We start from the raw sequence: 13142 nt of genomic DNA on the forward strand, positions 1-13142 counted from the left end.
ACCACGCCTGGTTACAATCATCTAGATAATTTTTAACAACTGATTTTGATAAGTGTCAATGAAAGTTACTTAGAAAACCAATTATTTCACTGTAGAGAGGAGGAAACTGGGCCAGACACTTAAGCTTTCCCAACATGCAGTCAGAGAGAAGCACCCAGCCCCCCTTGACGCCTGGTCAAGGGCTCTGTCCACTCCAGTACACAATCCCCATCAATCATTGGATCTAAATGTCACACATATACCTGAAAAGGATGTGGAGAGTCTCAGAGGGCAATGAATGGGGAGAAGAAAGGCCCCCAGTGGGCCCTCATTGACCAGGCTGCCTTCCTTCCCGCCACTGGCTGGAGCCTGCCTTTCACACACATGTGCTTCACTCCTGGATGTCTGTGCACCCTCATTCCATTTCTGTTGCAGGAGTCCTTCAACTTCTGCCTTTCTGAAAGGTACTGAAAGAAATGAAGGGGACAGTTCTTTGACTTGGCTCAATGAACGAACAATTTCTGACATTCAGAAGCCAGCATCCCTAACAAGAAAATGCATGCCCCTGTCCACTCTCCCTTCACCGTGATTTTCAGGCTGCCTTTGTAGCCTCTTTTCTCCTTCAAATATTTCTTTAGAATTGGGAGGTTATGGAGGGTTAGAGAGGAAAGGAGGTTAGAGATGCACCAGGTCTGGGATGGGGTCTGAGGGTCTGGATTTCTCCCAAGATCCTGGGGGACACTGACATGGCTGATCCACAGCTCACTCTTCTGAGTATCAAGGATTGAGATTAAGTGCCTAGCTTCAGACTACATTAGTCAGTGGTTATTCTAGTGGCCATAATAAATATCAATTAATTTCAGATGGTTCAGACCCATGCAACTTCAAGCAAGCTTTAAAAACTCCCTGAGTTGTATTTTCTCATGTATGAAAGGTAAAGGAATTTGTGACCTTTTTGAATACTCGAGGGGATAGCACAGTCTTCATACTGATCTTTTTTCACAAAGCAAGAGCAGGGTATGAAAAAATATCGAATCAGGAGCCCATGGGTGACCTAGCCATGTGACCAGAGGAGATACTTTGGACCTCAGTTTGTTTTTCTGAAGTGAGATGTTGGCCTGGGTCTTCTGGGTGGAACTGTTTACCATCCAGAACATACTATTCTTAGTTTACGGAAATGTAGTGACATGCAGTCGTGCTGTCTTTCTGTTTGCAGCGTATCAATAGTCCATTTAACGCCAAGTTCTTGACCAGGAACACAGACCCATAATTACGCGTAACTTCTACGGGAAAAGTTGTTCAGTGTTCTTGCTCCACTTGATGACATATTTTTCCAAGAGCAAAGGAGAGGGAGGAGAGTGATGGCAGCTGTAGGGTTATACCTTTCTTTTGTTCTGTCGCCCAAGCAGAGCTGTCTCACTCTCGGATGTAACCCCGTGGGATAACCACAGGTCCCTTAATTACAAATTATTCTGAGAACAAAATCTGCAGTCACTGCATACTCAGAGCGGCCACAGTCCACGTAAGTGTTTGGCTACCTCATAAGGTAAAGAACCTCAATATTACCCTGTTTTCTCAAAAAAGGAAGATTGGACATTTAGGGCCCTCTCCTGCTGCTTCATAGAAAATCATCCAAGAACCACGCATGCCCCTCTCAGGAAAGTGTTCTCTGGGATCTTCCCTAATGACATTTCTTTTCTTTTTCTTTTTTTTTTTTTTTTGAGACAGAGTCTCACTCTTCCCCCCAGGCTGGAGTGAAGAGGTGCGATCTCAGCTCACTGCAACCTCCGCCGCCAGGTTCAAGTGATTCTCCTCCCTCAGCCTCCCGAGTAGCAGGGATTATAGGTGCACGTCATCATGTCCAGCTAATTTTTTTATTTTTAGTAGAGATGGCGTTTCGCCGTCTTGGCCAGGCCAGTCTCGAATTCCTGACCTCAGGTGATACACCCGCCTCAGCCTTCCAAAGTGCTGGGATTACACGCATGAGCCACCGCACCCGGCCCCTAATGACATTTTGCATATGTATGACAGATGCCATCTTGACAAATTATATTTCCTTCTATCGCATGTATCCTCACAGTAACCCCAAGAATCTGGTCTCCTCCCCTCCTTCTACAGAGGAAGAGTGAGGGCTCCGTGTGGCGAGGGGCCTGCTTGTGGTGCTGCTTAGAGCATGGAGGGGCCGGCCAGGGCTGCACTTCAGGCCTCCTTGTTTCCTGTCCTGTGTTTCCTTCACTCCACCAAGGCCATGATTCTGACATCCTACAAATGTCCTGTGAAGATGTCTGCATGAAATATATGCTCTTTGCTGAGTCTGTTTACTTCTGACTCTGTGGAAAGATTTTAGAGATGTTAGTAACTCTTTTTTCTTTTCTAATGTCCCTATGGAGAAATGATTATATCTGTAGTGCTGCCTTTCTAGGCCCTGGAAGGAATCCAGAGCTGTCACTGTGTTTTCCATCTGGCCCTTTATCAAGAATCTCTGCTGCTTACTCTAGCCTGGAGGCCGTCCTGCAGAACCCTGGACATGGCTGCCAGCAGGTTGGCAGAGCAGGAAGGGCCGACACCGCACAGCTTCGCAATAGAGAGAAAGGCTAGGTGGGCACGCAGGTGCACCCTGCTCTAAGACAGGGGCAGGAGCCCCCAAGGAGACTGATTTTCATCCACAAATAACTATCCACTGGTTTACTCTTTGCTCTCTGTAAATTGTATACAGCTCGAGTAAATATAGTTCAACTTATAAAAAATTAATTTGACTTTTCTAAAATAGTCATAGGTCAAAGGTTTTATTTTTATTCATATTTGTTTATTTGAGACAGAGCCTTGCTCTATTGCCCAGGTCAGAGTGCAGTGGTACGATCCCTGGAACTTCGACCTCCCAGGTTCAAGCGGATCCTCCCACTTCAGCCTCCCAAGTACCTGGGACTACAGGCATGTGCCATCACACTGGGCTAAGTTTTGTATTTTTTGTAGAGATGGGGTTTTCCCATGTTGCCCAGGCTGGTCTTGAACTCCTGGGCTCAAGTGATCCTCCCACCTTTGCCTCCCAAAGTGCTGGGATTGATTACAGGCATGATTCACTGTGCCTGACCAGTCACAGGTTTTAAAAGCAACACTAAAATGCGACATTTGTGTTTCCAAAAGAAGACTAATGGTAAGTGAGCCTTCGCGTTAGAGTTTTATCTGTCCCTTCTCCCCAGGGGCTCCTGGCACCTCAAAATACCTCATCAAGAAAAGTGAGATAACAGAAGTCACAGCTTTGCAGAAAGTTCAGAAAATCTATATTTACAAAAGGGTTTGCAATAGAAGCTGCTGCTCATGTGTTTCTTCTGAAATAGCTCATAGAAGTGAAGTGTTAGAAGGGAATTAATGGCAGGGTCTAGTTATACTGAGGACAACTCAGCCACTGTTACCCCAATTTTTAAAAGCACCTGTAGCCTCCATAGTTATTCCAAATTTAACTCAATCAAAGTGGAAAAGAAGAGGAGCTGGCCTTGCCTGGGCATTCATATTGGATGGGCCTAAGTTTGAATCAACTTTCATGTATTAATCACATCCCTGATAATTCAAGAGGACACTCGTTTTTTTCCCCTCCCTCCCATACCCATGCCAGGTGCAGTGACTCACACCTGTAATACCAGCACTTTGGGAGGCTGAGGCATGTGGATCACTTGAGGTCAGGAGTTGGAGACTAGCCTGGCCAACATGGCGAGACCCCATCTCTACTAAAAATACAAAAAAATAGCTGGGCATGGTGGCGCATGCTTGCAATCCCAGCTACTCTGGAGGCTGAGGCAGGAGGATTGCTTGAACCCGGGAGGTGGATGTTGCAGTGAGCTGAGATCACACCATTGCACTCCAACCTGGGTGACAGAGTGAGACTCTGTCTCAAAATAAATGAAATGAAATGAAATAATAAAATAAGATAAACACATGGGAAGAACTCATCGTGTAAGGATTCTTGTAGCTGATCCCAGAACTTTGGAGCTGGAGGGGAAGCTAGTAATGACACAGTACCTTTCGCAAATGAGGAAACCCCAGATCTGGGGCCATAGACTGCTGCGCACTGTGCTCAGGTGCTGGGCAAGGCAGACCTGAGTCTCCCAGGCACTGGGTCCCTCTTAGCTGCCTCCTGTGCTCAATTCTGCTCTGCCCTGAAATAGACCTTGTCTTCAGAATCTGTTGATACAAAAACAAGCCTCTAAAGAGAGCAGTCTGGGACTCGAACAACTCCAAATTCAGTTGTCTGGGTGACAAGGTGGCTCCCTTCTATGTGTCTCTTCCACTGGGCACAAGGCACCCGTGTTGGTTTTCTGTGGCTACTGTGACAAAATATCATAAACTGGTGACTTAAAACAACAGAAATTTATTTTCTCACAATTGCAAAGGCCAGAAGTCCAAAATCAGGATATCAGCCAGGATGTACTCCTTCCAAGGGCTCTAGGGAAGAAAATTTCCTTGCCTCTTCTGGCTGTTGGTGCTTCCAGCCACTCCTTAGCTTGTGGCTACATCAATCCAATCTCTGCCCTGTGGTCACGTGGCCTTTCTCTCTGTACCCAGTGTCATCGTCTCCTCTTTCTCTGATAATAACACTTGTCCTTGGAACTAGGGCTTACCGCAGTTATCCCAAGATGATTTTCTCTTCTCAATAACATGAGCAAAGATCCTTTGTCCAGATAAGGTCAACTTCACAGCTTCTAGGCATTATGATATGGAAATACCTTTCTGAAAGTCATGTTTTAACCCCCTACAAGCATATATGTAAATAAACTCTCAGAAACAGCCCTAAATCCTCAAGGTGGATATAGCAAGCTCTAGATTTGCATTTGCCAAAGTGTGTTTCTTACACACCTAGATTTGAAGAGCTGTTTTTCAACTGTTTCATGTAAAATAAGTTTGATAATTTGGCAATTTGGTAAACCCAGTTAAACAGTAAGCAAGGGTTTTTGCATTGTTTTGTTTTCTTGTTTCTTTGTTTGTTTAGGTGCAGGATTCCTCAGGACGTTTAAGAAGCTAATAGGCAACATGGCTTTTCAGAAATGAGATATGGTGCATGGTATTTCCCATGTGAGAATGTTTTGGAACTGTATGTTTTGCCTGGGTTTCCCAGAAAGGAGGGCTTGAAACAAGGCTTAAGTGCAAGCTTTCCACTGGCTACTGTGGTCCAGGAAGCCTGAGAGAAGGCCAGGGATTGGGCCAACAGAGGGAGAGCCTGTGCTAAGTGTGTCCTAGATCTGGGCACCTCTGGGGAGACGTCTCCAAGAGCTGGATGAAATGAGTGTGGGGCTCTCTACTGGAGAAGGGAAGGGGTGGCAGCTATCTACTGATTCTCCGCACAATTAAAGTTCACTCTGCAGGACTTTACCCTCCAGACTCAGGTATCCCCACTGTGTAAGCACAACATCAGCACCTGCAGGAAGCTGGGCAGAGCCTGCACAGAAGCAGTCACACCATAGTTGCTGGCTTGAAGAGACAGCTGAGACTGAGAGAATCTGGAATTGTGCACTAGAGGTGTCTGTTTCAATCCCATATACATAAGCTCAGAGAACATCCATCTCATGAGACAAGTGTTCCATGCAAGGCTCTTTGGGAAACCAATTTCATTCTTAACTTGCTATGATACAATCATTTCATTAACAAAATGGGTCTAATCTTACTTGGATATTCTGATATTATCTATCACATACGCCCTTAATTCTATACTTAAGGTTCACTATCAATCTAATTTTATAAAATATATTACTATTCTATTTTTTAAGTCAGGAAAGAGTTCATCATTGAAAGAACTATTTATGCACACTGGAAAGCACATTCCTGGAGCTGATTTAATTTTAACTTTATTTGTATTCATATCTGCTGACTGCATGCTATGATAACTGGAAGGTTTCTTAGGGGTATGGAACACTTCCAGTTCTGTTCATTTGGCCAATGTGGTGAATATCATCTTACCAAGAGAGAAGGGAAAATAATACACAGCAGTTTCTTGTCTAAGTCAATGGGAAGAAAAAAGAAAGGAAAAGAAAGAATGTTGCCTGGCCCAAATTTCGGGACAGTTACATTAAACAAAAGGATCAGAAAATGGAAATGTATTCCTTTGAAATGACTGTAATTGGCTGAATGTTGAGGCTGAGAGAAAAGTAATGATGGGGAACCAGGCAGGCGAGAGTATTAATTTTCTCTGATGATGAAGGGTATATGTAGTCATATTTGAGAGTCCTTCAAAAGCTTTTGCAAGAAGAGACTCAGACATTGCAGAGAAGCCCATTTTCAAGAGAGCTGCTGTGTTTATTGGAGTCTGTTTTATGGATGATTGGTTGGTAGAGAGTGGCCTGTGAACACAGTGTGGCTGTGTGCTCTCCATGGCAGGCACACAGGAAACATGTGATCCAGACAAAGTCAGAAAAGTAAGAATCATCAGAAAACCCCAGAGCTGGCAGTGTCAGCTTCATCTGGCTATGGGGTTGCCATGAATGCAACAAGCTAGTATCATGCGTGTAGACAGCATAAGAGGCAGCAGTAAGTGGAGGATGGGATGCAGCTGTGCTAGTCCAAGTGTGGGTAAAAGACTCCAGAAACGTTCTTTTGGAAGCAGTATGGTGAAAGAAAGAGAACCTAGACCTTGCGGCAAGGTGACTTAAATGAGTTTTCTGGATTCTTTGCTTGTGAGCTATGTGACTTTGGGATAGTCATTTAGCTTTTCTGTCTCAGTTTTTAAATCTGTAAAATGGAGGGAATAATATGTCATTGAGTGGCAAATAACAGAACACGCTACTCAAAGTAATTTAAATAATACAGCAATACTTCCAGGCAGGATGGCTCTGGGCACTCTTCCAAATACCTGAAAAGTATACTGGAAAAGAAAAGGTATAGTTGAGGCTCAAAGCCACACAAATACATCTAAAGACCACAAATGGAAAAATAATGCAAAGGGTCAGAGGTACAGAAGAAAGCAGCACTGACTAAGAGTTTGGCCTGGATAGCATTACTACATGCAAAGAAAAAAAAAAGGAATTAGAGGCCAGTTCACTGCTTGATGCTAGGGCCTGGGAGGTTCTTGAGGCTACAAATCTATGAGACTGGAAGGGAAAAGCTAAAGGCATAGCATCTTGAATAGGACCACTGTCAATTCACCCACTGACTTGGTGACATGGTGACATGACATGGGACAGGAGCACAAAACATCACTGACATAGAACTAGGGACTCAGGGGCTCAGAGAGAGGACAGATAAAAGTTATGATATTGTATGCATCTAACAACATAGACTTAAAATACAAAAAGCAAGAACTGATGTAATTAAAAGGAAAAATTGACTAATCCACAAACCTGTTGGGATATTTTAATATGGATCAGAAATAATTGGTTGAGAAGACACTAAATTGGAAAGAATATAAAAAATATGAACAGGAAAGTAAAAACTTTGTTCTAATAAATACAGAAACAATCCTATAACTCCAAATGAAGAATATATTTTATTTTCAAGTACACATAAACTATAAAAATGTACTATGTATAGATCAAAGAGAAATTGTTTACAAATTTCAAATAATCAATATGTTGTGAATAACGATTTCCAATTAAAAGCAATTAAAGTAGAAATCAGCAAAAAATGGAATAAAAATAAGCTAAATATAGATTAGGAAACTTAGAAATGTACTTTCAAATAATTCATAGGTATATTGGTTTCCTATTGCTGCCATTACAAATTACCACAAACTTGGTAGCTGAACACAACAGAAATAAATCCTCTTACATTTCTGGAGACCAGAAATCTGAAATCAATATCACCGGCCTGAAATCAACATATCAGGGCAATGCTCCCTCTGGAGGCTCTAGGGGAGAATTTGCCTTTTTGCCATGTCGTAAATTCCAGGGATTAGGCTATGTACAGAAAGAGATGTGTGTGCATGTATGTGTGTATACATATATACATATATATGTATGTATTTGTAGAGGAAGCATTATTCAGCCTAATATATGAGTTAAAAAGAAAAATCACAGCGAGAATTACAAATGACACAGGTCGTATATATCAAGGCTTGTGGAATGCAGCAAAATCATGCCTATAGGTAAAATTATAGCCTTATATACAAATATTTTATTTTTAAGGACATTTAAAATAAACTACTTGATTCAACTCAACAAGTTGAATCAGGAATCAAAATCCTACCCTCCAAAAGCAAAAGGCCCAGACTGTTTTACTGGCAAGTTTTTGGAAACTTCAAGGAACAAACATTCTCCTTCGAGTACAAACCTTTGCAGAGTCTATATTTTAAAGGTTTAGCTACCCATATAATTTTATGAAGCTAACAGAACTTTGATATGGAAACTAGACAGAACAGTACAAGAAAAGACAATTACAGATCAATGTTACTTATAATCGCGAATTCAAAAATCCTAAATAAAATGCAGAAAACTGGATTCGGCAGTAAGAATATACAATGACAAAGTAGGGTTTATCCCAGTAATATAAGGCTGGATCAACACTAGAAACTCTGTCAATGCAATATACATCGTTAACAGATTAAGGGGAAAAATTATATAATCATCTCAATAGATCCCCAAAAACCATAAAATGGAAGTTTTCCCTTATTCATGACTAAAAAGTTAAAAACCCTTAGCAAAACACAACTAAAAGAAGCCCTCACATGATAAGGGCATACATGAAACAACTACAGCAAACATCATATTTAGTAATGAGATTTCAGAAGTTTCCCCACTGGGCTGAGAAAGAAGCATGCCTGCATTCACTGCGACTCCTTTGGCATGTCTAGGCTTGGGTGGCCTCTGCTAGTTGGCCATTTTCCTTTCTAGCATTGAGGTATGTGTATGCAGGTAGTGGCAGTATCAAGGCATGGGCTATAGTACAACAGCGCAGACTCCTGGTTGTCTACAAAACCCACTCTTCTCTACCTCCATTGTAGTAGAGTTCCAGTAGGGCATGCAGTAGCCTTACTACAGTCCATATTTCTCCCCTCCTGTGACTGCTCTGTGGTGGGGTGACATGGAATGCAAAAGGAAGGGGTGTGTGCTACTTAAGCATTTGTGTCTTAAGACATGGATGTGCCCCTTTCAGACTCTCCACCTCTTCCCACCATCTGGAACGGAGAAGTGGCAGGGACTCAGCTTCAATCATGCAGGTGATGACAGTCCAGGGATGATGAAGTTACAAGAGGAAAGAACAATGTTCCCTGGAAGACGTTGTGGGAGGACATTTCCTCTCCTTCCTGCATTGCTCATACTGGGGCTAAGTAACAAAGAAACAAGGAGGTGTTCTCGAAACTGCTGAAGCTTTGTGTGTCTTTGTTACAGCAACCAGGCCTTACTATCACTAACATAATGGGAATTGCACATCCCATATCTGGAAAGCAGGTAATTCTAAAGAGGACCAGAAGGTAGGGACATTGGATCAAGTGGTGTGGGAGAAAGAATTTCAACAGCATCTTTAATGATTGTTTTCTTTAAGAAAAATGCAGAAGCAATTCTAACAGTTTTAAAATGCTGGGTTGTAAGTATACCAATATGTCTTATATTATTTTCTATCCATTTCTTCAGATTTGAAATATCTAATCAAAAAGTTGAAAGAAAAATGCAGTAAATGGAATGTGTTGGCTATATTCTGACTTTAGAATCATCTCAACTCAGCAGTTCAGTAATATCCCCAGGAATTGTTTTATCTTTGAGTTGGATCTCTCTTCCTTTGGATTGTGGCTTCCCCTTACAATGTTCTTCCTGGTCTCAAGATAACTATCAGCATCTCCTAGATTTTATGTAGCCTAATTCATTACAAATAAAAAGATCTTCATGTCCCTCAGGTGGGTAAAATAGTCATTCATCAAACATTTTTTGAGATTTTATTTGTCAAAAACTAGTGGCACAGAAATGACTCTGAGACATGATTCTCTCAATGGAAAAGCACCAAGTCATTATCCTGGGACATCCACAAGCTTTTTTAAAAAAAATATAGATTGCTTTGTAAAGTGCTCATATTCTGCAATTTATGATGCATGTTAGGCAACTGACTTAGAATTAGCACCCATTCTTCCTTATCCTAGTCTTATATATCCATGAACATAAGATGTGCACATTTTGCTTTAGTTTTTCTCTCTGCTTTCAAAACCCTTTCACTTCTTCTCCACTAGTACAAATCTAAATGTTTCTTCAAAGCCCTCCAAGACATCTTTCTAGGGATTATCAAGAAATGGGATCCACACGCAAGTCAGTGACTGGGGTGACTTCTCCCCAACTACATTGTCCTTGCTTCAGAGTTAGAGCTGCTGGATGTCACCCTCAAGCAAGTTTGTTGTTCCCTCCTTTGTGTTCCCACAGCATTCTGTTTATATCATCAGTGTAATACTGAGATGTTAAGTTAAATAAGCAGGAGGCCATTAGACTGCAGCTGTCTCTGTACTTTGAGTTCCTACATAAGAAACTGCAACCTAATTGAATATGTAAACAAACCAAAACCTGACTTAGGAATATAGCAAACAGCTGAGTTTCAGCCAATCGTGAGCAGTCAGGTTCCAGCCTGACACAGGCAGCCAACTCATTGCACCATGCTCAAATATGGCAGACACCCGGTTGTAGCCAAATCAGGTGATCTCTCTGCAACCAAGTCTGGCCTATAAAAACTCACCACTCACACTGCTGGGCTCTCTGAACCTTTTCTGGTTTTGAGTGCTGCCCGGTTCATGAATCACATTTGTTAGGTCGGTGCAAAACTAACTGTAAATCAGAATTTCCCAGAAAATTTCTTTTGAAATGCAGATTCTGAACTTCACCAGAGAATTTATGAACCCAAATTCTAAGAATCTAAGAGATCGACTGACTTGTTGACCAGGGTGTGGCAAAATGGGGCCATGCAATGTTCAGCTGACCCCATCAGTAGGTCACAGCCACCAGCATCCAATAGCTCCTGACCAAGGAACATGGTCATCAGGGACCATTTTTTAATTTAATTTTACTACTTAGGTAGCCATCTCCAAACACCTGAACTTCTATGAAATGAGCAGAGGCACATTCATAGACATTTTCCACAGGTATTTGCTTACTATGTCAAGCACTAACACAGTGCTTGCAATATGTGTCTGCAATAAAGCAGGGAACAAAACATAAGCCTCTCTGTCTATACATAGCTTAGAGGCTCCAGGTACAGACAGAAAATAATCTAATCAACAGGTAAACTTGTGATGTCAAATGGGGTTAAAAAATCTATGAATGTTAACTAGTCAGATTCTAAGAAAAACAACTCTTCCATTCATTTGCATGTAGTATGAGGAAAGAGAGTCCCCCACCCTTAAATGTCACTGTGGTATTTAAGCAAAGCCAGGTATGTCATAGACACATGTGCATTTTGGATGCAGGGATTGGGCTAGATACTTTTGTCAGGCCGGCCAACCTTGAAACTCAATCATCTTTTGTTCTCTGTCTCTCCTTTTGCACTATCCCCTTTCTTCACAGAACTTTCCAGAATTAATGAGAATAGTAGAAGAGATTGAGGTGGTAAGTGGAAGATTTTCCACATGGCCTTGTATTTGGGTAACCAAATGAACTATTAAGTAAGCAATCTCCTCTACATGCATTTTAAAAATCATTTTTCTAGTTCTTTTAATAAAAAAATATTTTAAGAAATTTGTATTTAAGACATAGGAGTACTGGAAAAAAGAATATGGAGTCTGTGAACATTAAATAGTATAACTACTTGTGGCCACAGATATTTGAAAACAGTATCACAGTCACATCTGAGCTACCCAGCACATTACTACAGAGAGCACAAAAGAAACAGACTGAATCAGAGAAAGCAGAAACTCCATTTAAGGTCAAAAGTGGCAAGGAGAACATATTTCAGGATAAAAAACAAATATCCAGTTTTATGCTCATCTTTGCACGACTTACTATTTCAGCAACAGTGGGAAACTTTTAAACCACTTATGTGGGGATCATCAGTCAGTAATGAACTTTATGTTCACAAGGAAAATCTTTTTTCCCAACCTTATCCTTTATGACCTAAGTCATGTGATAATTCTTTTTTCTTTCTAGCAATGTGTTTCAAAAGTGTATGAGATTCTGTATTTTTAAAAAATATGGTGCATACACAAAATGAAGAAATTTGTATTTTTTCTTAACAATCTGACTTGAAAACTAAGTGCATAAAAAGTTTCACCTTATAAAAGGGTATTCTTTTTGGAATTATGGATGAGGGAGGGAAAAAAAGGGCTGAGACACAGCAAAGAAAAACAATCCCTCCACACATTCTCATTTTTCAAAGTGCTGAAATTCCCAAATAGCCTGAGGATTTATCTATAAGCTGTCTCTGCAACAAAAATTTCTCTTCTAGTTTGAAATCAAACCTGAGGAATTCCAGGCTTAAAGGAAAACTCTCTCTTTCTCGCTCTCCCTCTCTTTCACTCTGTCTCTCCCTCTCTCTCTCTGCGTGTGTGTGTGTGTGCGCGCGCACCTCAGAGGAGTCAACAATTCCACCATCAAAGGCAGGAATTAAAGTCACTCCCTTTAAGACTAAGTGACATTTTGGGGAACAATCTGGCCATTTCCCCCCAAGCCCTGGTATGTGGGCTTAGCACCTCCCCAAGAGGGCAATGACCCACCTGCACTGGGCACAGTCCAAGCTCTCCATCAGTTACAATGGCCTGTTTGAGTCCTTGTCTCTTCATGGCTGTACTGAATTTCTCCACACAAGAGACAGGTAGTGTGAACCAGAAAAGAAAGGATCCCTTATGATATAAGCTAAGGATTTTTCCTTATTTTAGAATTAATTGGAAGCCTAAGCCACAGCATACACAGTTGAGTGTAGCCAGAGTGGTTTTCTTTTGCTCCAGCAAGCTGCAAGACAATGGCTCTAATATCAATACATCATTCATTTTCCCTTCTCAAAGTGGAAAGAGATTTAAAATTTTTGTGTATCTCAGGTCTCCCAGGACAAAAACTACTCCTGGGAAGAGAGCAACATATTTCGGGAGGCTCCCATGAACTCTTCAGGACCACAAGTGGGAAATAACTGTCCCCTGGACAGGAGCCAAAGGCACAGCTCCCAAAATGTCTAAGAGCTTCCAGGGGTGGGAGCTAGGGAGAGGATGAACTGAGAGAACTGGCTCTCATGCATCTGGGGAGATGGAGTCACTTGGGTGTCTGAGCATGTGATGCCAC

The 13142-nt window shown here is 41.6% G+C and overlaps 1 long non-coding RNA gene across 3 annotated transcripts in view; it reads right to left on the minus strand.

Annotated features, from left to right (window-relative positions):
• The window catches only part of LOC105498777 (uncharacterized), a 49141-nt gene that overhangs the window by 12074 nt on the left and 23925 nt on the right, over positions 1 to 13142 (minus strand). For all 3 annotated transcript variants that reach the window (XR_011612362.1, XR_011612364.1, XR_011612361.1), the window contains one exon: positions 243 to 446. This is a non-coding gene — a long non-coding RNA (uncharacterized lncRNA). The remainder of the gene's footprint in view (positions 1 to 242; positions 447 to 13142) is intronic.

The sequence above is a fragment of the Macaca nemestrina genome, chromosome 14, assembly GCF_043159975.1.
Source record: "Macaca nemestrina isolate mMacNem1 chromosome 14, mMacNem.hap1, whole genome shotgun sequence".
Taxonomy (NCBI): Eukaryota; Metazoa; Chordata; class Mammalia; order Primates; family Cercopithecidae; genus Macaca; species Macaca nemestrina.